General features: G+C 49.8%; 1 protein-coding gene across 19 annotated transcripts in view; it reads right to left on the bottom strand.

The window, feature by feature from the left end:
* NRCAM (neuronal cell adhesion molecule) overlaps positions 1–19,965 on the bottom strand; it is a 280,017-nt gene extending 260,052 nt beyond the window's left edge. For all 19 annotated transcript variants that reach the window (XM_041723226.1, XM_041723232.1, XM_041723228.1 and 16 more), the window contains exon 1: positions 19,835–19,965. The gene's annotated coding sequence lies outside the window, so the exon portion shown is untranslated. The remainder of the gene's footprint in view (positions 1–19,834) is intronic.
* Positions 19,966–21,079: the final 1,114 nt, after the last annotated feature.

The following is a 21,079-nucleotide window of genomic DNA, read 5'->3' as shown; positions in this document are numbered from 1 at the left end:
TGCCTATAAAAGTGCATTTTAGAAACAAATCTGTTAAATAACGAGACTGTGTAAGTGGCTCAAATGTAGTCTTGGATCCATAAATTCTGATGAATGAGCCTTCTACAAACAAACAAATAAACAAGCAATTACGATGAGGACAGTGAGGAGGTTGACGGATTCTCTCCCCAAAAAGCAACTATCAAACTGGACAGAACTTTCCAAAAACCACCACCACTTAGTGTGCTGGAAATTGACCAAAGGCACACAATACTCTGAGCACTTATTCCTGACAGCTTAGTAAAGTTGGTGTCAGAACAGTGAGTCTGTGGTTAGATCTGGGCCATCCCACGGGGCCCCTCCCCACCCTGGCTCCGTCACTGTGGTATGCGTTTGAGCAGGGCAGAAAATCAGCAGCTTCCATGCACCTGCCAGAGGGGCTCCTTGGCGGGAGCATCACAAGGAAAGGGCAAGTTCTTGCTAGAGCCCAGACAGGCACACTAGCAGTACGGACAGCTCAAGTTGAAGCTCCATCTAGGTTAAAGACCTGGTGGACTAATCAGGGATTTAACAGGGAGTTAGCCAGACCCAGGGGAGCTAGAGAAAGGTCATCACATTTATCGGGTTGATGAGAGCTGCGCCAATGCATAGCAGAGGCCAGAGGGGCCCAAGCCACCCACACAACTATGGCCAGTGCAGCTTGCACACCCACACAGTAGACATACAAGAGTCCAGCAGAACGTAAAAGCTGGGGGAAGACTTGAAAATGGTATGAAGTTTGATGGATTCCCCAGGCACCTGGAAATCCAGCAGCAGCAGCTCCGTATTAACTGCAGGTGTTAATAAGCATAACTTCGGATCAATCGTGGGCTGACTACTAAGCTATGCAGACACGTGAGCAAACCCCAAGAAACCAGGCTAAATTTAAAAATAAAACAAAACTCCAGGCTCCTGGATGGCTCAGTCAGTTAAGCAACTGCCTTTGGTTGAGGTCATTATCCTGGGGTCCTGGGATCAAGCCCCGCATGGGGCTCCCTGCTCAGTGGAGAGTCTGCTTCTCCCTCTCCCTCTGCCCCTCCCCGCTGCTCATGCGTGGGCACTTGCCATCTCTCTCAAATGAATAAATTTTAAAAAATAGGGACACCTGGGTGGCTCAGCAGTTAAAGTGCCTGCCTTCAGCCCAGGGCATGATCCTGGAGACCTGGGATCAAGTCCCACGTAGGGCTCCCTCCATGGAGCCCTGCTTCTCCCTCTGCCTGCATCTCTGCCTCTCTCTCTCTCTCTCTCTCTCTCTCTCTCTCTCTTCTCTCATGAATAAATAAATAAATCTTTAAAAATAAGTAAATAAATAAAAATAAATGAAACAAACCTGAGCGGAAACATGAGCAATGGCACACTGCAGGGGATACATTCCACATATTCAGGACAAATAAGTTACTGAACAAGTAAGCAACAACTACAGATCCCACATCAGGAAAAAGGTAGAACCTACGGTTGCTACCACGTATCTGAAATGTCCGTATTCAACAAAAAAACACGAGACAAAAAAAGAAAAACAAAGTATGACCCATACATGGGGTGGGGTGAACTATTGACAGATAATGTCACTACGTGGTCTGTAAGTTGGAGTTAGCAGACAAAGACTTCAAAGCATATTATAGATTGGTTCAAAAACTAAAGAAAACCATATTTTAAAAATTAAAGGAGGGGGCACCTGGGTGGCTCTGTGGTCGAGCATCAGCCTTCAGCTCAGGTCATGATCCTGGGGTGTTGGGATCGAGTCCTACATCAGGCTCCTCAAGGGGACCCTGCTTCTCCCTCTGCCTGTGTCTCTGCCTCTCTCTCTGTATCTCTCATGAATAAATAAATAAAATCTTTAAAACATAAAAAACAAAATAAAAATTAAAGGAAACCATGATGACAATCAATGAACCGAGAACCTTAATCAAATAACTGGAATTATAAAAAAGAATTGAATGGGAAATTGGGCATTTGAAAAGTTCAAGATCTGAACTGACAATTTCCCTAGAGGCACTCATAGAGGCAGAAGAAAAGGAGTGAACTTTAAACCAGCTCAATAAAAAGGATTCAATCTGAAGAACATTAAGAAGGATGAAGAAAAACAAGCAGAGTCTCAGAGGCTTGCAGGATAACATCAAGCACACCAACTTACATACACCCATGATCCCAAAAGGAGACAGGAGGGAAAAAAAGAAGCAGAAAAAAAATCTGAAGAAATAATAGCCAAAAACTTCCCAACTTTGATGAAACACTAATGTACACAATCAACAAATGATGCTAGAACTGGATAGCCATATGCAAACAAAACAAAATAAAGATCTCAGACCCATATGTTATACGATGTACAAAAATTAACTCACAATGGGACACCTGGGAGATGCTCAGTGGTTGAGTTGAGCATCTATCTGCCTTCAGCTCAGGGCATGAACCCAGGGTTCTGCGATCATGTCCCGCATTGGGCTCACCATGGGGAGCCTGTTTCTCCCTCTGCCTGTGTCTCTGCCTCTCTCTCTGCATCTCTCATGAATAAATAAATAAATAAATATTTCTTTAAAAACTAACTCACAATGGACCATAAAGCCAAATGTAAAAGCTATAACAGTAAAACTCTTAAAAGAAAACACAGTAATAAGTCTTGTGACCTTCGGTTATGAGGTGAATCCTTAGATACAACACCATGAGCATAAGCAACAAATGAAAAAGCCAATGCATCAGACTTCTTCAAAATTAAAATTTTTTGTGCTTCCAAGGATGGTATCAACAAAGTGAAAAGACAGTGCACAAAATAGGAGAAAATATTTACAAATCAGAAATCTGATAAAGAACTTGTAACCAGCACATATTTAAAAAAAAAAAAAACTCTTTAGGGGTGCCTAGTGGCTCAGTCAGTTAAGGATCTGACTCTTGACTTCGGCTCAGGTCATATCTCAAGGTTGTGAAATCAAGCCCCAGGATGGGCTCTGCATTCAGCACAGAGTCTGCTTGAGATTCTCTTTCCCTCACCCTCTGCCCCTTCCCTTCAATAAATAAATAAATATATATATAATATATATATATATATATTTCTTTAAAAACTCTTCAACAAATCAATAAGAAGATAAATGACTCAACTGAAAAAAAATAGCAAGACACTTATACATTTCACTAAAGACGTATCAATAGCTAATAAGCATATGAGGGGATGTTCAATATTATTAATTATTAGGGAAATGCAAGTAAAAAGACAGTGAAATACCTCTACACACCCTCTAGAATGGCCATAACCAAAAAAAGACAGGCAAGGACATCAAGAAACTGGAACTCTCATACATCGCTAATGAGAAAGTAAAATGATATAGCCATTCTGGAAAAGAATTCAGCAGGATCTTAACAAGCTAAACATAAATATACCTTACAACCCAGCATTCACTCCTAAGTATGTACTCAAAAGAGATGAAAACATAATTAAGACTACATGCTAATGCCCACAGTAGCATCATTTGTAATCATCCTAAATTAGAAATGATCCAAATGTCCATCACTGCTGAAGCCATAAACACAATGTGCTATCTCCATCCAGCGGAATACCACCAAACATGCTACCACAAGGACTAACCTCAAAAACATTATACTAAATAAAATAAGCCACACACAAAAGGTCCCATATTGTATGATTCCATTAATGTGAAATGTCCAGGGGCACCTGGGTGGCTCAGTGGTTGAGTGTCTGCCTTTGGCCCAGGGCGTGATCCCAGGGCCCTGGGATCGAGTCCCGCATCGGGCTCCCTGCAGGGAGCCTGCTTCTCCCTTGGCCTGTGTCTGTGCCCCACTCTGTGTGTCTCTCATGAATAAATAAATAAAATCTTTTTTAAAAAATATGTAATGTCCGGGAAAGGCAAATTCATGGAGAAAGAAGGCAGATCACTGGTTGGCTTGGAGTAGAAGAATGGTCTCACTTACAGAAGGCCTCAAAGGACATTTTGAGGGAAAGATGAAAACGTTCAAAACGAGACTGTGGTAACAGTTGCCGTATGAGCTTCCTATGCTACGCAACAAGTTACCATGAACCCAGAGGCTTACTACACACTTGCTGATGATCTCACAGTTTCTCCCAGGTCAGCAGTCGAGTATGGCTGGACTGAGTTTATCAAAGCACGGGTCAGCCTGCTTTCTCATCTGGAGCCTGGGGTCCTTTCCAGGCGCCTTCAGGTTTTGGCAGAACCCAGGTCCTTGTGCTTGAAGGACTCCCGCTACCCTTTTCCGTAAGTCATTCACAACATGGAAGGAAGTTTCCTCAAGGACAATGGGGGAGCATCTCCTAACTGTCGCTTTTGAATGGCTTATGCCTGATTAGGTCAGGCCAGCCAGCATGATCACCCCCTCCAGAAACTCAGAATCGAATGGCTTGGGACCTTCACCTTCACCATATGATGTACCTGATGACGGGGATACCATTCCATCATAGTCACAGGTCCCACTCACATTTAAGGGAGGGTATTACACAGGATATGTATCCAGGAGAAAGAATCTTAGAGGCAATCTTAGAGATCTGCTTTTCAAAAATGTGCAATTTACAAATTTATTTTTTTTTTTAAATCACTGAATTAGGTAGGCCAATGGGTGGCTCAGCGGTTGAGCGTCTACCTTTGGCTTAGGGCATGATCCCGGGGTTCTGGGATCGAGTCCCCCATTGGGCTCCCTGCGAGGAGCCTGCTTTTCCCTTTGTCTGTGTCTCTGCCTCTGTGTGTCTTCCATAAAGAAATAAAAAATAAAATCTTAAAAAAATCACTGAATTATATACTTTCCACGGGCAGACTTTACGATGTGTGTTCCACCTCAATACAGATATAAAAATAAAATGTCACGGAAAACAAAAAGTTGTACATAGTACCACAATTCTATTTTTCATTTGGGCTACATTTTTTTTAATTAAGTGACCTAAGCCTCTCTTTTCTAGGAAATGATTCAACAGAAAAATTTTTCCCAATGTATTGACCAGGCTCTTTGTAATTTGTTACACCAATTAACTCACAGCAACCACTTCGCACAAACACACAGTCAACTTTTCCCTAGTTGGGTTTTATTCCTCTGTCAGCTTTGTTAGCGATGAATAGAGGCTCACTTAAATTCAAAGACTTCGGATTTCCAAAGAGAGAGTAGGGTTACCTCCCCACAAGAGTTTCCACTCTCTGATTTCTCCACCAGGGAGTGGCTCCATTTTCAGTTTCCCTCAAAAAAAAAATACAAGCAACAATGTTTAGTCACATGAAGCTTCCATTTTGCCAGCTTCATACTTCCTAAAATTTCATTCACCCAAAGGCCAGGAACTGTGAGTTCTGGAGCTCTTTATGGTGTCCTGGGAACAACTTTGAAGTCTGGCCACTCATGGAATTTTGTGTGTGAACTGCTGCCTAAAACTAAATGTTTCCTAACTTTGGTCTATTCCGAGAACCTTTTGCCTTTACATAAAGCCTTGCTGTGTAAAAAACACAGCAAGCCTGTGTAATTCTACTTCGGGTGCTATCTTGCCACCATGATGCATTGCAAACTCCCTAAGGGGATGCCCAACCATGTCAACTGGATGGTTATCTTGCAGGTTTGTTGTTCTCAAGTAGAAACTTAACTGTTACCTTGGAAATAAAACACAAAAGGAGCTGTCCATACTGGAAAATAAAAACTGCTTAGAATTCTCTTTCAAAAGTTTTATATCAAATGTGGAAGAAACTAGGGGCGCCCGGGTGGCTCAGTCGGTTAAGGGTCCAACTTTTGATTTCGGCTCAGGTCATGATCTCCTGGGTCATGAGATCAAACCCCATGTTGGGCTCAACAGTCAGCAGGAAGTCTGCTTGCAGATTCTCTTCCTTTGGCCCTCTCCCTCACTCGCACATGCGTACACATGTGCATGCCCCCTCTTAAATAAATAAATCTTAAAAAAAAAAAAGAGTGGAAGAAACTCATAATCTGTATTTGCGAAAATAAAAATCTTTCTTGGGAATATGCCAGTTATCATTCTATACAACACATGTGTAAGCAAAATTTTAAAAGTAATAATCTACGTATATATTTTTTAGTTAGAGTACTTTTTCTTTGGGAATCCTATTGATGAAAATGGCCACAGTGTCGGGTCACTTGGAGAATCTTCAAAACTTCATTCAATTATTCAGGATGCTGGAATGTGCTATAGATCTATCTACCTTACACTAAACAGCATCTTCAAGACGGGACCAATGCTCTTGCCTACGTATCATTTCTAAGAGAAACAAAAATCTCTCTTAGAAGTCTGGGTCATAATCTGACACTCACAGCGTATGGAAACTAAAGTTCCATTTCTTGTCATTTCTCGCAGAAGGATAACATAGCAGCTCATGGGGGTCAAGACTAAGGGGTAGGGGCCAGACCTTGGGTTAGAATCCCAGTTGTGCAACCCAACAGCGGCGCTATTTTGACCCATTCCTTAAACTCCATAAGCCTCGGTTTCCTTGCCTACAAAATGGGCATAATAACATAAAGTAGGGGTTTGGCAAATATGACCCACAGGCCAAATCTGGGCACTATCTATTTTGTAAAGAAAGTTTCATGAAGACATGGAAATGTCCATTCATTTATATTGCCTATGACTGAGGAGGGATGAAGTGACCCACAAATACAAGCAACAATGTTTACAAGCACAAAGTTTCAAATATTTATTCCCCGGTCCTTTACCCGCCACTCCCCCCCCCAAAAAAAAAAGAAGAAGAAGAAGTGCTAGCCTCTGACATAAAGGGTGGCGGTGAAGATCAAGTGAGGTAATTCACGGAAGGTGCTCCATGCAGTCAACCAACCAGTAAATGCCGTGAATTATTCACTTAGGAAAGCCGTAAGCTCATCGTGATCTCATTTCCCAAAAGTCCGGGAGGCCTCTTCCTATGTTACCACCTCAGCACGAGCCTGCCCAGGAAGTGGGGGCTCGGGGTCGGTGGGCTCGGCCCCTTGCGGGGCCGGGGGTGGCTGAGGCGGTGCAGGGACAGGCCGTGCTGTGCAGCTGTCAGAGCGGGGCAGGGGGCCTGCGGGCCACAGGCAGCAGCTGCCACGACTCATCCATCTCAAGTAACTGATCCTCCCCCCGCCCGTCCTTGATGCACGATCTCTTGGTCACAGGTGTGTGACACGTGCAGATTCATCACCGGCCCCGCTCCTAACCGCGTGGGGGACACGAGAGGACGGGCGGGTGGGACGGGGACCCGAGCCCCTTTCCGTTGTCTGCCGCGGTCACTGCCTTCCCCGGACAGATTCTGCTTGTCTGGAGCCGGAAACTGTTCAGCGTGAGGCGGCTGTACTGATCGGGGCTCCGTGTGCCAAATAATGAAACGCATCTAAAGCCGGTCCTTTGTCCTGGGCCTGGCGCTGCGAGCTCACTGAGCAGCACGTCTGCAAATCGACTCTGCTCAACGCCTCCTGCTACAGTGGGTCCCTCAAACCTTTCAAACAACCTTCACAAGGCTGTCTTTTAAGGCAAATATTTAAAACATCTGAAGAGGGACACCTGGGTGGCTCAGCGGTTGAGTGCCTCCCTTCGGCCCAGGGCGTGATCCTGGAGTCCCGAGATCGAGTCCTGCATTGGGCTCCCTGCAAGGAGCCTGCTTCTCCCTCTCCCTCTGCCTATGTCTCTGCCTCTTTCTCTGTGTCTCTCATTAACAAATAAATAAAGTATTTTTTAAAAAATAAAACATCTAAAAAAATTAAAAAATAATAATAATAATAAAACATCTAAAGAGTTGGGACGCCCAGATGGTTGAGTGTCTGCCTTCGGCCCAGGGCGTGATCCCAGGGTCCTGGAATCGAGTCCCACGTCGGGCTCCCCGCAGGGAGCCTGCTTCTCCCTCTGCCTGTGTCTCTGCCTTTCTCTCTCATGAATAAATAAATAAAATCTTACAGTGTAGACCTTACTATTGCATTCTTTTTTAAAAATTTTATTTATTCATGAGAGACACAGAGAGAGAGAGAGAGAGGCAGAGACACAGGCAGAGGGAGAAGCAGGCTCCATGTAGGGAGCCCGACATGGGACTCGATCCCGGGTCTCCAGGACCAGGCCCTGGGCTGAAGGCGGCACTAAACCACTGAGTCACCTGGGCCGCCCCCCCCCACACACACACACATCTTCCTTATCCACTCATCCACTTAGGCGGCTTCCATACCATGGCTACTGTGACTAATGCTGCAGTGAACACAGGAGTGCAGATATATCTTCGAGATGCTGTTTTCATAATTTCATGCCTGGATTCTGTACGGTGATCATCTGCTTCCTGGTTTTAAATTAGGCACTTGAGCGGGCAGGTGAAATCATCCAAACCAGAAAAAGTACCTTTTGTAAAACTTCAGCCACAGAGCATTAAATGACATCTTTGTGACCAAAAAGAGGGGGCTGCTGGCTCATAGGGCAGTTCTATTTCTAATGTTTTCAGCAACTTGCATACTGTGTTCCACAGGGCTGCGTAGCTACTATCTTGAAGTACCTACCTCTCCTCTGATGCACGAAGGAACAGAATTAAAACAGTGATCCACACACAGACCTGCTCACAAGCTTCGTGGCACGTGTTTCTCTGTATCCGACCTCTGAGCATATGCCCTGTGTGAGCTGGATGAGTTTAATATATTAAAATGGTTTCATGCTTTATTGGCTCGTGGGGCTGCTAGTTAGTCATGGCTGACACAGAAGATTACTGACCTCTTGAAAATTATGAATAGGCTATGGCTTCAAATAAAACACAATTAGATTTCAAAAGACTATTAATGACACTGAAATACAACTGGAAAAAAAGTGTTACCGGATTTACATCCTTTTTCTTTTTCTTTTTTTTTTTTTTTTTATCACATTGGCTCAATCTGACTTATGCATATACACCCGTCGTTGAAGGTTAGGAACGGGGTTTGTGTTTCTGGAACATGGTCCCACCGTGCAGCATTGAAAAGGGTATTAATCTCTCAGATTGCACGGTGAGACTCTGATCTCTTCAGAATCAAGCAGATGCAGTTATTGATAAGGATGCCTGATACGTCCCGCTTTTTGAAGCAAATCTGAGAGAATGTCATGGAATATCACGGCAGCTGCATTCTCCCTAAAGAACGGACACCGATGCCATCCTTCTCTCAGTACTTTCATTTTTTTAAAAGATTCTATGTATTTGTTTGACAGACAGCGACAGGGAGGGAGCACAAGCAGGAGGAGCAGCAGAGGCAGAGGGAGAAGCAAAGCAGGTCCCCTGCTGAGCTGGGAGCCCGAAGTGGGACTCGATCCCAGGACCCGGGATCACGACCTGAGCCAAAGGCAGATGCTGAACTGACTGGGCCACCCAGATGCCCCAGGATGTTCATATTTATCTGGATCTTTCACCTCTTGTGAGGTAGCGCTGGGTGGTGAAAAAGTTTGTGGTTTGGGCTGCATTTCCTAAAGGGTGAAAAGTGTGCAAACAAGTTTTCCCAGGCTGAGGCTCCTCGGTGCGGGCAGAGCAGCGGCTACTTCTCCGTTTGAAATGAGCGATGCGTGTCACATGGAATGTTCCTCTGCGGTTCTCTGCAGCCCGCTCGGGCCGCCCTGACCCCACCTCCGCAGAGCCCGCCGGCCCGCTGCAGGCCCCCTTCCTCGCACCCGCGGCCCGGAGTTAGGAGGGAGGCCACGGCCGGGGCCCTCCGGGCGGGCAGCGAGGAGAGGGCGGCTGCCGTCTACGCAGCTGCCCCTAGTGCTCCGGATCCACTCCGCCCACCAACCTTCTCACCAGCCCCCCGGGCCCGTGCACCTCACTTCTGATTTCTTCAAATCTGGGCCCTGGGCAGCAACCTTGGGAAGTGCCTAAGTCAATCAGCGAGGCCGCCCAGAGGCCTCTGGAGGGAGGTGACAAAGCGCCGGCTTCAGACCCGAAGGGAAAGGAGAGGGATCCCTGGGTGGCTCAGTGGTTTGGTGCCTGCCTTCGGCCCAGGGCATAATCCTGGGGACCAGGATCGAGTCCCACATCGGGCTCCCTGCATGGAGCCTGCTTCTCCTCTGCCTGTGTCTCTGCCTCTCTCCCTCTCTCTCTCTCTCTCTGAATGAATAAATAAAAATCTTTAAAAAAAAAAAAAAAGAAAGAAAGAGAAAGAAAGGAGAGGGCCCGTGCAAATCTGGAATCCTCTGCAGTGCGAGCAAAGGTAGAAAATTACAGAGCAACTCCTCGGGGTCACGGGGATGTCATCTCGGGCTTTACAGCAGCAATTTAAAAAAATGGTACCCTCTGGATTGAGTGATTGCACCTGCCCGCTCGAAGGCCCGATTTAGAACCAGGAAGCCGATGACAGTCATACGGGACCCAGGCACGGAATTATGAAGGTTTCATTTCCCACGGTCTAGACTTGGTCTGTATCCTCAACCCACGGTGCAGACAAAACTCCCGATGCTCTCCCACGGGAGATCCACTTGACATTCTGCAGTATCCACGTCCCCGGTCGGTCGTTCCCGCATCCAGTCACTGTCGTACCCGGGCCGGCTCGTGTGTGTACCACCACGCACACCCAGAGATGCAGCGCGGGCTCCTCGTGGAACACAAGGGCATGGGTTTCCACGCTGGGAAGCTGGGCAAAGCTGCCAGATTCTACCGAGAGCAAGGCCGAAACTGCCTTTCTCACCTGGATGACTATTCTGTTCTCTGTTTTGCTTTCTCGTGGGAGACTTGGCCTCTCAATGCTATCTGCAGCGACTATCAAGTACTTTCGTACAATTGAGGTTCTTCTCTTCCATCTACCACCTGTCCACCTCTTTGCAGATTTTTATTTAGCCTTATTTGATGGGGTTTCGCTTGGTGTCAATGACGCTGTGCTCTGCCGGTGGACAGAACAACCCGCCTACTCTGATAGCCCCGACGAGCTGTCCTGAACTTTGCTACGTTACATGCATCATATAAACCTTGTGCCAAGGGAAGGATCCTGTTTAACACGCATAATCGTCCCAAATGTGTTGGGCAACTTCACATTTTCATAGACCTAGGCTTCTCAAGCTGGGGCCATCTGTATATGGGGAACAAAGTTGCCGGAGCCATGAGACGATCTAAGAATTTTACTGGGATGCTAGTTTTGACTCTGGGTCAATTCTTTTCAGCGTATATGTATGATCATATTTCATTTTTGCAGAGTGATTTATAAGTTATTTCTATTTCATGATGTCAAGTGACTTCAAGGACCTGAAGTACCACAAGAAAGTCTCTTTTAAAAAAATTTAAAAAAAAATGTCTCTTTAAAGTACTTCATATTGGGGGCACCTGGGTGGCTCAGTCGGTTAAGTGCCTGCCTTCAGCTCAGGTCATGATCTCAGGGTCCTGGGCTCCAGCCTCGCGTTGTCCACTGTCAGGCCCCCTGCTCAGCGGGGCGTCTGCTTTCTTCCTCTCCTTCTGCCCCTCCCCCCTCAGATAAATAAATACAATCTTTAAAAAAAAGTAAAGTATTTCATATTGGATGCTACGACATGGAGACTATTCTCCATTGGCCAAGAAGTCATCGTCAACATATTTATCCTCGTCCCTTTCTCTTTCTTGCAGATTTGAAGTTATTACCTTTACAGTGGTGGTCTTTGCTGTCACCTCATCATTTAAAGTCTCCCTGGCTCCTTGGGCCATAGGACACTTCTCCTGGATGTCACAGTCCTCATTACCCACCTGAGCCTTGCCACCATCTGAATCCCTCACCCTTCCTGATCTCTGCTCTTTCAGCCCCAGTCCCAGTAAACAAATCTGACCCTGACCTCACTGACTCCCTGCTGCCTAATGGGTCCCCTCCTGCTCCTGGGACAGCAATCAACCCTTGATATATTTTACCTTCCACTCTAATTGGACATCAAGATAACTATTACTAGAAACATACAGCCATGGAGTTTTTTAAACCCTCTTCCGACTATTAAAAGGCAAGTTACCTTAAAATTTGTGAGACATATGAAGCATTATCACGATTTACATGAAACACAAAATGTAATACAAAATAAATTATTATAATCAATTCTGAAGCAAATTTGCTTTTGCTTATATCACAGTGTTAATTACCTCTAAATATCTCCTATTGTTTATATTGTTGCCAGGTCAATGTCATTTCTCTCCAAGTAGAAATATGTGAATGTATTAAATGCGTCTACAACATGGCTTTGAGCCATCATGCTACCAACATGAGAGCAAAAAACCATGGCATCGAGTCATTCAAATGGTCAAACCCACCAAAGCACGATTTTTCCAGTTACGCTTTCAGGGAACACCGGGAGGCATTTGAAAGTACCCCAAATTATTTTCTATTTCACTGCCCTCTCCGGTAGGGCCACCTCATAGCTGTTCTATCACTCCGGTCATACGCACAGCCAACTCCTCTTTCTGGAACATTGTACATCGGCCGCTGCCTCCCCAACTGAATGGGGAAAACACGCGCCCCACGAAAAACTCCAGTGGCAAACCTAGGGGCCCCCTGCCCAGGAAGCTGCCCTCAGCTTCGCAGATCCACTCCGATGGGCCACTGCTTTCTCCACTCATCAGTGGGGGACCACTGATGAGTCTGTGCCTTGGGCGGCCTGATGCTGTCACAGACCCCAACACCCTGTGGTCAACACCCGCACCCGCGATGAGGTTCTATGCGGGAAGCAGGCTGAGCACTCCTGCCTTCTCCCAGGAGATCCTGGATGGGGGGAAGCAGCCAGAAGAGAACATTGGCAATGCAATGAGGGGGGCCCCAGGTGCACGTGAGCCTACTACTCCAGACCCGGGACGGGGGGCCTGGATTCACACGGGCCTGCATCTTCGTGGGGCAGCCGCATGGCCTCCAGTTTGCAAACTTTGGCCCGCGTGGGCCGGGCTCCGCGGATGCGCCCCCAGCCCTGCGCTGCTGCAGCACCATCTGTCGCCGCAGCCTCCCCAGACTCAAAAATCTCAATTCCAACTCCGCCACTCGGCACTCGAGCTGAAGCTATAATTCAAATTTTGCCATGAAGCTTGAATTCCTTTTCACTGCTCTTCAACTCTGACCCAGCTTCTCCCCACCCTCCTCCCCTGAAAAGGGCCAAGACAACAGCCCAGCAAGTGGGGCAGGCAAAACAGGCCTCCTTTGTTCACTTTTGTCCTCTTAGCTCTCTATTGAGGTGAGGGAGTGAAAGGCCGCACAGGCTTTGGAAGGCAGCCGCGCTCGCCTGCAAGCCATCCTTGCTCGGAGACCACAAAAACTCTGGGACGAAACTCTCTGCACTGCCGTCTACTTTCACCTTCCGGCCTAAGGGACCTAAGGGACGGAGAGGGGGGTTTTCTCCGTGCACCTTGCCTTGCAGAGGGCGGGCCAACTGCGTGGAGCCGGAGCCCGCGGTGTGGGCCAAGTCTGTGTGCCGCACATCTCCGCCACTTAAAGGTCAAGGTCACCGGAGAGTGGCATGAAATTGCCTTAAAGTTGAAATTTGGAGAAAAAAGATCACTACACACTGAACACATATACTGAATTTTTTGAATGCTCTCAGCCCACTTGAGAAAGATAAATCGAATTCATTGCATATTACACAGTGGAAGACCTCCTACAGGATTCCCTCGCATTGCCTTGGGAATATGCTTTTCTGGTTACAGTGGGTTTGGAACCAACACACATGCACATCATGAAAATTTACATATACCTACGAGTATATATATATATAAATATATATATAAACATAAATATTTATATATATATATAAATATTTATATATATAAGAAAATATATATATATATATTTATCATTATGTGTATATATAGAGAGAGAAATTATTCTTTCCAGCCCTGGCACCATTTCAAAGGACTTCAGATATCTACAAATGTCACATGAAACTAATAATATTAGTTTCTAATACGAAAAACTAATAAAATGTTGTACGTCAATTATAGGTCAACTAAAAAAAAGAATTTTAGAAAGGAGCCTTTCATTCTACCATTTTCATTCTGGTGTGAGCTACACAATGCTTGAATACACCGCAAAGCAAATCAGAGACCACACAAGACTAGATTTATTTGTCATTCCTGTTTTAAAACCACATAAGCCACTTGGACGGTATGTACAGCGGTTGAGCATTGGTATTTGTAGATTTGTTCCCTCTACCGCTGTCATTTCTCATGGTCACAAGTTTTTTAGTCACTTGGGGGAAACTCTCTATCAGACTCCTAAAAACTACCTTTTTCTAATTTGAAATTCTAATCCTGTAGGCCAGTAAAATAGGTCAATTAAGTTGACACCACGTCTTTTTTATTAGCTCAGCTAAGCAATTATAATTGGGTAGTGGGGGTTTATACTGTCATCTCTGAAGCTTCAATGGTAGGGAGAAACGCTCGATGCAGACCTGCCCTCTACAACCCCAGCGCCTTCCTAAATAGGATATGCCTGTCTGTCTCCAGATAGGAGGTAAATCTGCTCCTGAGCTGGGTTAAGATGCTCAGGTTATCTTTTTCAGTAAAATAAAATCATACTAATATTTAATCTATCCTCAGAGCAAAATCACTTCACACAACTGCACTATAGACATATATGCTCTATTTCAAGAAAAGAAAACCAACATGAATGTCTGTCACCAGTGCTGGCTCATCCTGGCCTATGACACGCATGCTCTGTAGCATCCATATCATGCTCTGCACAGTTTGAGATCAATGAGTCCTTATTAAAAACCACACATCTCCTTGTTAATAAAAATTAAACCAATAAGTTAGAAATTTTTGTGATTACTTGTTCATAATACAGAGTATGTGAATTTGTGACTTTAAAGAGTGACAGCTGTCAGTCTTTATACCCATTGGGACGGCTAGTGTCAAGGGAACATAAAATAAGTGCCGGTGAAGATGTGGAGAGACTGGAGCCCTGGACACTCTTGGGAATGTAACCGGCACACCTGCTATGGAAAAAAGGATGGTGCTGCCTCAGAAAATTACAACCATTACCTTCCGGTCCAGAAATCCCACTTCTGGGTATGTACCCAAGAGGGTTGGAAGCAGTAACTCAAAAGGCTGCTTGTATACCCATGTTCATAGCAGCATTATTTACAGTAGCCGAAAACTGGAAACCGCCCAACAGATGAATTTTTTTTAAATGTCGTATTACATGCGATGCAATATTATTCAGCTTTAAAAAGGAAGTTCTGACACATGGACAAGCCTTGAAAACATTATGCTAAGTGAAATAACCCAGTCACAAAAAAAGGACAGCTACCGTGTGATGATCCCACTCATAGGAGCTCCTGAGGGTGGTCAAATTCACAGAGAAGAAAAGAGAATGATCCTTGCCAGGGGTTGGGAGGAGAAGGAATGGGGAGTTATTGTTTAATGGGTATAGAGTTTCAGTTTGGGAAGATGAGAAAAGTTCTGGAGATGGGCAGTGGTGATGGTTGCATAACATTTTGAAGCATTTAATGCCACCGTATAGTTAAAAATGGCTAGAAGGATAAATTTTATGGTATATACGTTATCACAATAAAAAAGTAACTTAACCAAAACAGCACATTTTCTTTTCTTTTTTTTTTTTTTTTTTTTTTTTTTTTTTAGGATTTTATTTGTTTGGAGAGAGAGCACAAGCAGGGGGAGCAGTAGAGGGGGAGGGAGAAGCAGACGCCCCACAGAGCAGGGAGCCTGACACAGGGCTCAGTCCTGGGACCCTGAGATCATGACCTGAGCCAAAGGCAGATGCTTAACCAACTGAACCACCCAGGTGCCCCCGAAAAGATCACATTTTCTATAAATATGGCATTTGCTCCCCCATTTAAAGACAACTTGGAAAATATTGAAAAATTGATGGTTGCTACAACCAGAGGCAGGGCCATTCCAATATTTTCCTCATAGGGCCCTGTCCTTCACATTTTGAGAGGAAAAACAAACATTCACCATTTCATTCTGGCACATTTTCCTATACTTAGAAACTTCAGACTTGATGACAAGAAAGATTTTAAAACTAACGGGGCTTCTCATTTGCCTGGTGGATGAAGGGGTGAGTAAAATAAGCCACTGGATTCTGGGCCCTAGCATCCTTAGATGTCCTCTGTCCTGACCTGGCCAAGAGGTTCAGGGTTCCTTCAGGTGGAGAAGCATGAAACATAAAAGGGAAAATACATCTAAATGTATCCAGCAGTTTTTAATCATTTTCAAATCACTTCCTCTTCACCAATCACCCCAGCACCTGAAGGCTGACCTAATGCAGTCTTTGGAAGCAAACACACAAAACTTTCTAGAGAAGAATACTATGGAGCTCTATAGTCTAGAAATTTGTTTTCTGTCACCATACTTCTCAGATGGAAACCGTTCTTTGGAAATGGGGGTGCAACTCTGAAGGCTGCTGATAAAGGCAGCAAATCAGGGCTGGTATGGATTGAACTGCGAACCCCAAAATTCATACATCATGGACCTAACCCCCAATGTGACTATATTTGGAGATAAGGCTTTGGGGGAGGTGGTAATTAAGGTTCAACGAGGTAATAAGGATGGGGTCCTTATCCAACAGGATCAGTGGCCTTCCAAGAAGAGGAAGCGAGAGATCTCGGTTCACACCTGCCAGGAAAAGCATGTATGAGCACACGGTGACAAGGTGGCCATCTGCAAGCCAGGAAGACCACCCTTGCTAGGGTCTAACCCCACTGACACCCTGATCTCAGAATTCCAGACTCCAGAACTTAAAGAAAGTAAAGCCACCCAGTCTATGGCATTTTCTTATGGCAGCCCAAGCTGACTAAAACAAAATCCTTGTGATCTCCTGGTGAGAATCTCAGGAAAACAGCCGGGGTGTCTCAGCGCTTACCCTTAAGGGAGGGAGTAATGACTGGTAGGAGCCACAAGAGGGCTTTCACAGATGTTCGGAATGTTCTGTTCCCTGATTCGGGCACTAGTTAGATCAGCGCGTTGGGTGTGAGCAAGTTCATCAAGCTGTACATTAATGACATGTGAAAAAAAGAGTCTGTGTGCACAAGTACGCGGCACAGATGATCAAGTTAGAGTTAATCTTCCTGAAGGCAGGAACTCCATTTGCTCACCCTCCATCTCCACTGCCTAGAACAGTAGGTTACACATTCAGTAAATATTTATGAATCTCTCTCTCTACCAGAAAAGCTTCCCATGGGGTTCCACTAAAAGCTCCTTCGTAGATACACAATATAATGTCTGCGTATTCTATTTAAATTAAGCCGATTACACAAGGAAAATTACATGTACATGAGAACATCATTTGTTTTGTTTTTGTTTTTGTTTTGGAAAGAGAGAGCAAGCAGGTGGCGGGGCAGAGGGAGAGAGAGAATCTCAAGCAGACTCCCCCCTGAGCAGCAGCAGAGCCTGATGCAGGGCTCGATCTCACAACCCTGAGATCATAACCTGAGCAGACACCAAGAGTCTGATGCTCAACTGACTGAGCCACGCAGATGCCTGGGGAGCCCCTGAAATGATTCTTAAGGAAGTTTTCTGCAGCCCAGGCGTACACATTCTCAGTACCCTCACGCTTCTGAAGCGCTTATACCCCCGGCTATCCCTGTCATGGTCACATCAGCCTCACAGGACGTGCCATTTCCAAAGACGACTTGCTTCTCATTTACCGTCACTGCTGCAGTAACAAAATGATGTCATGTCGGGGTACTGGCCTGCATCAGTGCCCTGCATTCGGCAGCGGGGTGACCTCGCTGAGCCCCACGGTACTCATTTTGAACCTGAAGCATTTGGATACAGTGCTCCCTTACGGCTCTAAAATTCCTGGATGATGTGAAATGTTTTGCAACTTTCCTGTAATAAAGTACAAAGCAGGTTGAAAGAAGTGACCATGAGTCAGGAGGATTAAGCGCGCACAATGAATTCACTTTTGCAGTTGGCCAATTACCATCATTCTAAAAGCTATTCCAGGAACTGCTGATTGCACTTTAGGTCAAACTCTTGTTTCTACTAGTTAATAAGGAGAATCTCTGTAAACGCGCCACGCAGTCATATACGCAGGATATGGAATGCTTCCCTATTATTTTATACTAGGATCCCGTTCAAATTCAGTATCCAATTTGAGGAGTAAATCTTCTGCAGTCAAAATAGTCTACAAAGGAGATTCAGGACTGGGGAGCCTACTAGAAACGCCTGCCAAATGGAAACGTTGGCCTTTTCTTTAAAAAGAAAAAAAAAAAAAGTCTTCTCAAAAATCGTGATGTGCCAGGAACCTCTCAGTCTCTGCAATCACAGGGGAGACCGGTCACTAAGAACAGGCCGGTGCCTGCGAGTGGGCTCACGGCGGGGCCACGCTCAAGCCAGCGGGAATAAAAGGACGCGCAAAGGGACTGGAGGGGCAAACAGGGCAAGGAAAGGCCCTTCCACAGTACAACCCGCTGATGTACGCGCTGCCTGCTCCCGGGAGGTCTGCAGGGGCCACAGTCCAACGGGCTTATAAGGCCCCTCGCCGCTTGGTGGTTTTAGGCTTCCCCTAAACTAATGGGACAAGCCACCAAAAGGCCCCATTTCCACGGTCCTGGTCCTGGACGGTAAAGCTGGGGCGGGGGGGGGGGGCAGAATCCGACCCTCGCTCCGCCACGCCCGGGCCCTGCGGCCTTGGGGCAGTTGCGGGACCCTGAGGTCTCCGTCTCCCGATGCTGAGCGCGGGGCCACGCGTCCTGCACGCACACAGGAGGGCAGGTGCGCGCGGGGCGGAGGGCCACGGCCCTTGGGTCTCGGGCGGCCTCCTGGTCCCTCTCGGCGCCTCCCCAAGTCTCCCCGCTCCTGGGCTACTGCAGCCGCATTTCCACCGCGCGCCCCGGCCTCGGGGGGGGACACCCGCGGCTCCCGCGGACCCGGGCCCCGAGAGGAGGCGCCCAGCCCCGCGCTACCCCGGCCGGGCAGGAGGGGGGGGGGCGCGGGGCTGCTGCGCGGGGCGGCCCGGGCGTGCGGGGGCGGCGGCCACGCGGAGGGCACGGCCCGGCCGGGTCCGCGGGTCCCCGCGGGGGGTCGCGAGCGCCCGGGGACGGCCCTGGCGGCGCCCACCCTTGGCCGGGAGGCGGGAGGCGGGAGGCGGGAGGCGGCGCTCGGGGCGACGCGGGTGCTCCGGGGGCCCGGGCGCCGAGGGCGCTGCTCTGCGCCCGCCCGGACCCCGGTGCCCGCCCCAGCAAGCCCGGGCCTGCGCGGGTCGGGGGCGGCGGGACCCGGGGACCGCACCTGTGGGGCCCGCGCGGCCCGGGAGCGCCCCCCCGGCTGCCCTCCGGCCGCCCCGCCGCCCCCGCCCCCGCCCCCGAGCTCTCCCCGGCGGCGGCGCAGGTCGCCCCGGCCCCGAGCGTCCGCGGCCGCCGCAGGTGTGAGCGCCGCCGAACAAAGCCCGCGCCCGGCCGCGCCCGGGACCCCGCCGCGCCCGCCCGCACCTGCGCTCCGCCGGCCCGAGCCCGGGCGTGACCCCGCGGCCCTGCGCGCGCCCGGGAGCCCGGACCCCCACGGCTCCTCCCGGGAGCGCGGGACGGAAGTTGGCCGCAGGCCCCCGGGGCCGGGGCCGCCGCAGCTCCGCGAGCGCGTCCAGGCCTGGGCGGAGAAGGCGGCGGGCGCCGGGGCTCGCCCTGCGGCAGGGACGGCGGCGCGGAGCTGCCAGCGGGGGGGGGGGGGGGACAGGCCCCGAGACCCCGAGACCCCGAGACCCCCGAGCTCCCCGCGCCCCCGCCCCGAGACCCCGAGCCCCCGAGAGCCCCGCGCCCCGAGACCCCGAGACCCCGAGCGCCCCGCGCCCCGAGCCCCCGAGACCCCCGCGCCCCCGCGCTCCGAGACCCCGAGACCCCGCGCTCCGAGGCCCCGAGACCCCGAGACCCCCGCGCCCCGAGCTCCCCGAGACCCCCGCGCCCCGCGCCCCGCGCCCCGCGCCCCGCGCCCCCGCCGGCGCGCCCCGGGCTACTCACGTCCTCGCCGCCGCGCCCGTCCCCGAGCGAGCCGCGCCTCCCGCCGGCCGCGGTCCCCTGCGTCTGAGGCTCCGGCTGCGGCGCGCGCCCCCGCAGCCCCCGCCCCGCGCCCGCCCCGCGCCCGCTCCCGCTCCCGCTCCGCTCGCCGCGGCCGCCTCCCCGCCCCGCTCTCCGCCCGGCGTCCCCCCGCCCTTCCCGGGCTGGCCCGGCCCCTCCCGGCCCTGCGGCGGCGGCGGCGGCGAATGGGCTCGGGCCGCGGGCGCCTGGACCCGGGGTGGCCCCGACCCTGGAGCGGCGGGGAGGTGCGCGCGGGCGGGGGCTGCGGGCGGGGGCCGGGGCGGGGCCGGGGCGGGGGCTGCGGGCGGGGGCAGGGCCGGGGCGGGGGCTGCGGGCCCGGCTGCAAAAGATGCGCCAGCGCTCGGGAGGCTATTGGGGCGGCTCTCGTGGGTTTAGGTTTCTGGCCGAGGTCTCTGGCCTTTCCGTTGTTGTTTTTTTTTCTTTTAAAGCATCTGATTTCTTCGCAACTCGCGGCTGGATGGGTGAGACTAGTGCAGGGCCGGGGGCCGCGCGGTGCTCTTGTTCCCTCCGTATTTATTAATTGTGCAGCCCCAGGCACTCAGGCGGGTGCGCACCCTCCGCGGGGCGGGGGGGGGGCTGGGGGCTCCGGTCCCAGAACCGGACCAGTTCGAATCTGCTGCCTTTCAGGGCTGGGAGCATCCCGGAGAAGTACTCGCAAGGCGGAAAGGGACTTGGGCTTGGCACGCGCGGAGCATCTCGGCGCACGCGCCACCCCCCCCCCCCCCGCGGGACCGAGGTGGGCGCGCGGCCTCCCTCCCAGAGCTGCTCCCTCCCAGCCGCCCGCCGCGGACCCCTCCCCGCGGCCCCCCCCGCCCCCGGCCTCGGCTCCGCGTGTCGCTCAAGAGAGCAGTCGCGGAGCCCGCGGGTCCCCTCCTCCCCCACGCCCAGGAGCCCCGCCCCCCTCCCTGTCCCCCGGGGCTCCAGGCACGGGGGCGGCCTTCCAGGCCCTGCCCACTCCTCCGCGGGGCTCAAACTTCAGTTTGAACTTGCCACTTCGCCCCCCAGGTGAGCAGCCTTCTTTTCTTTCTCCCGCTGCCACCCTCTGCTCCTCCCGTCACCAGGTGTGCTGGTCACCAGGTGTGCTCCGCCACCCAGAACCTCCTTTCCTGCAACAGGTATTCTCAGCTCTGGCCACTGCGTCTTTGCTCAGTCCCATCCCTCGTCTGA

The sequence above is a fragment of the Vulpes lagopus genome, chromosome 11 (assembly GCF_018345385.1).
Source record: "Vulpes lagopus strain Blue_001 chromosome 11, ASM1834538v1, whole genome shotgun sequence".
Classification (NCBI taxonomy): Eukaryota; Metazoa; Chordata; class Mammalia; order Carnivora; family Canidae; genus Vulpes; species Vulpes lagopus.
The sequence above is the reverse complement of the archived record's forward strand: the minus strand, read 5'-3'. Positions and strand labels throughout refer to the sequence as shown.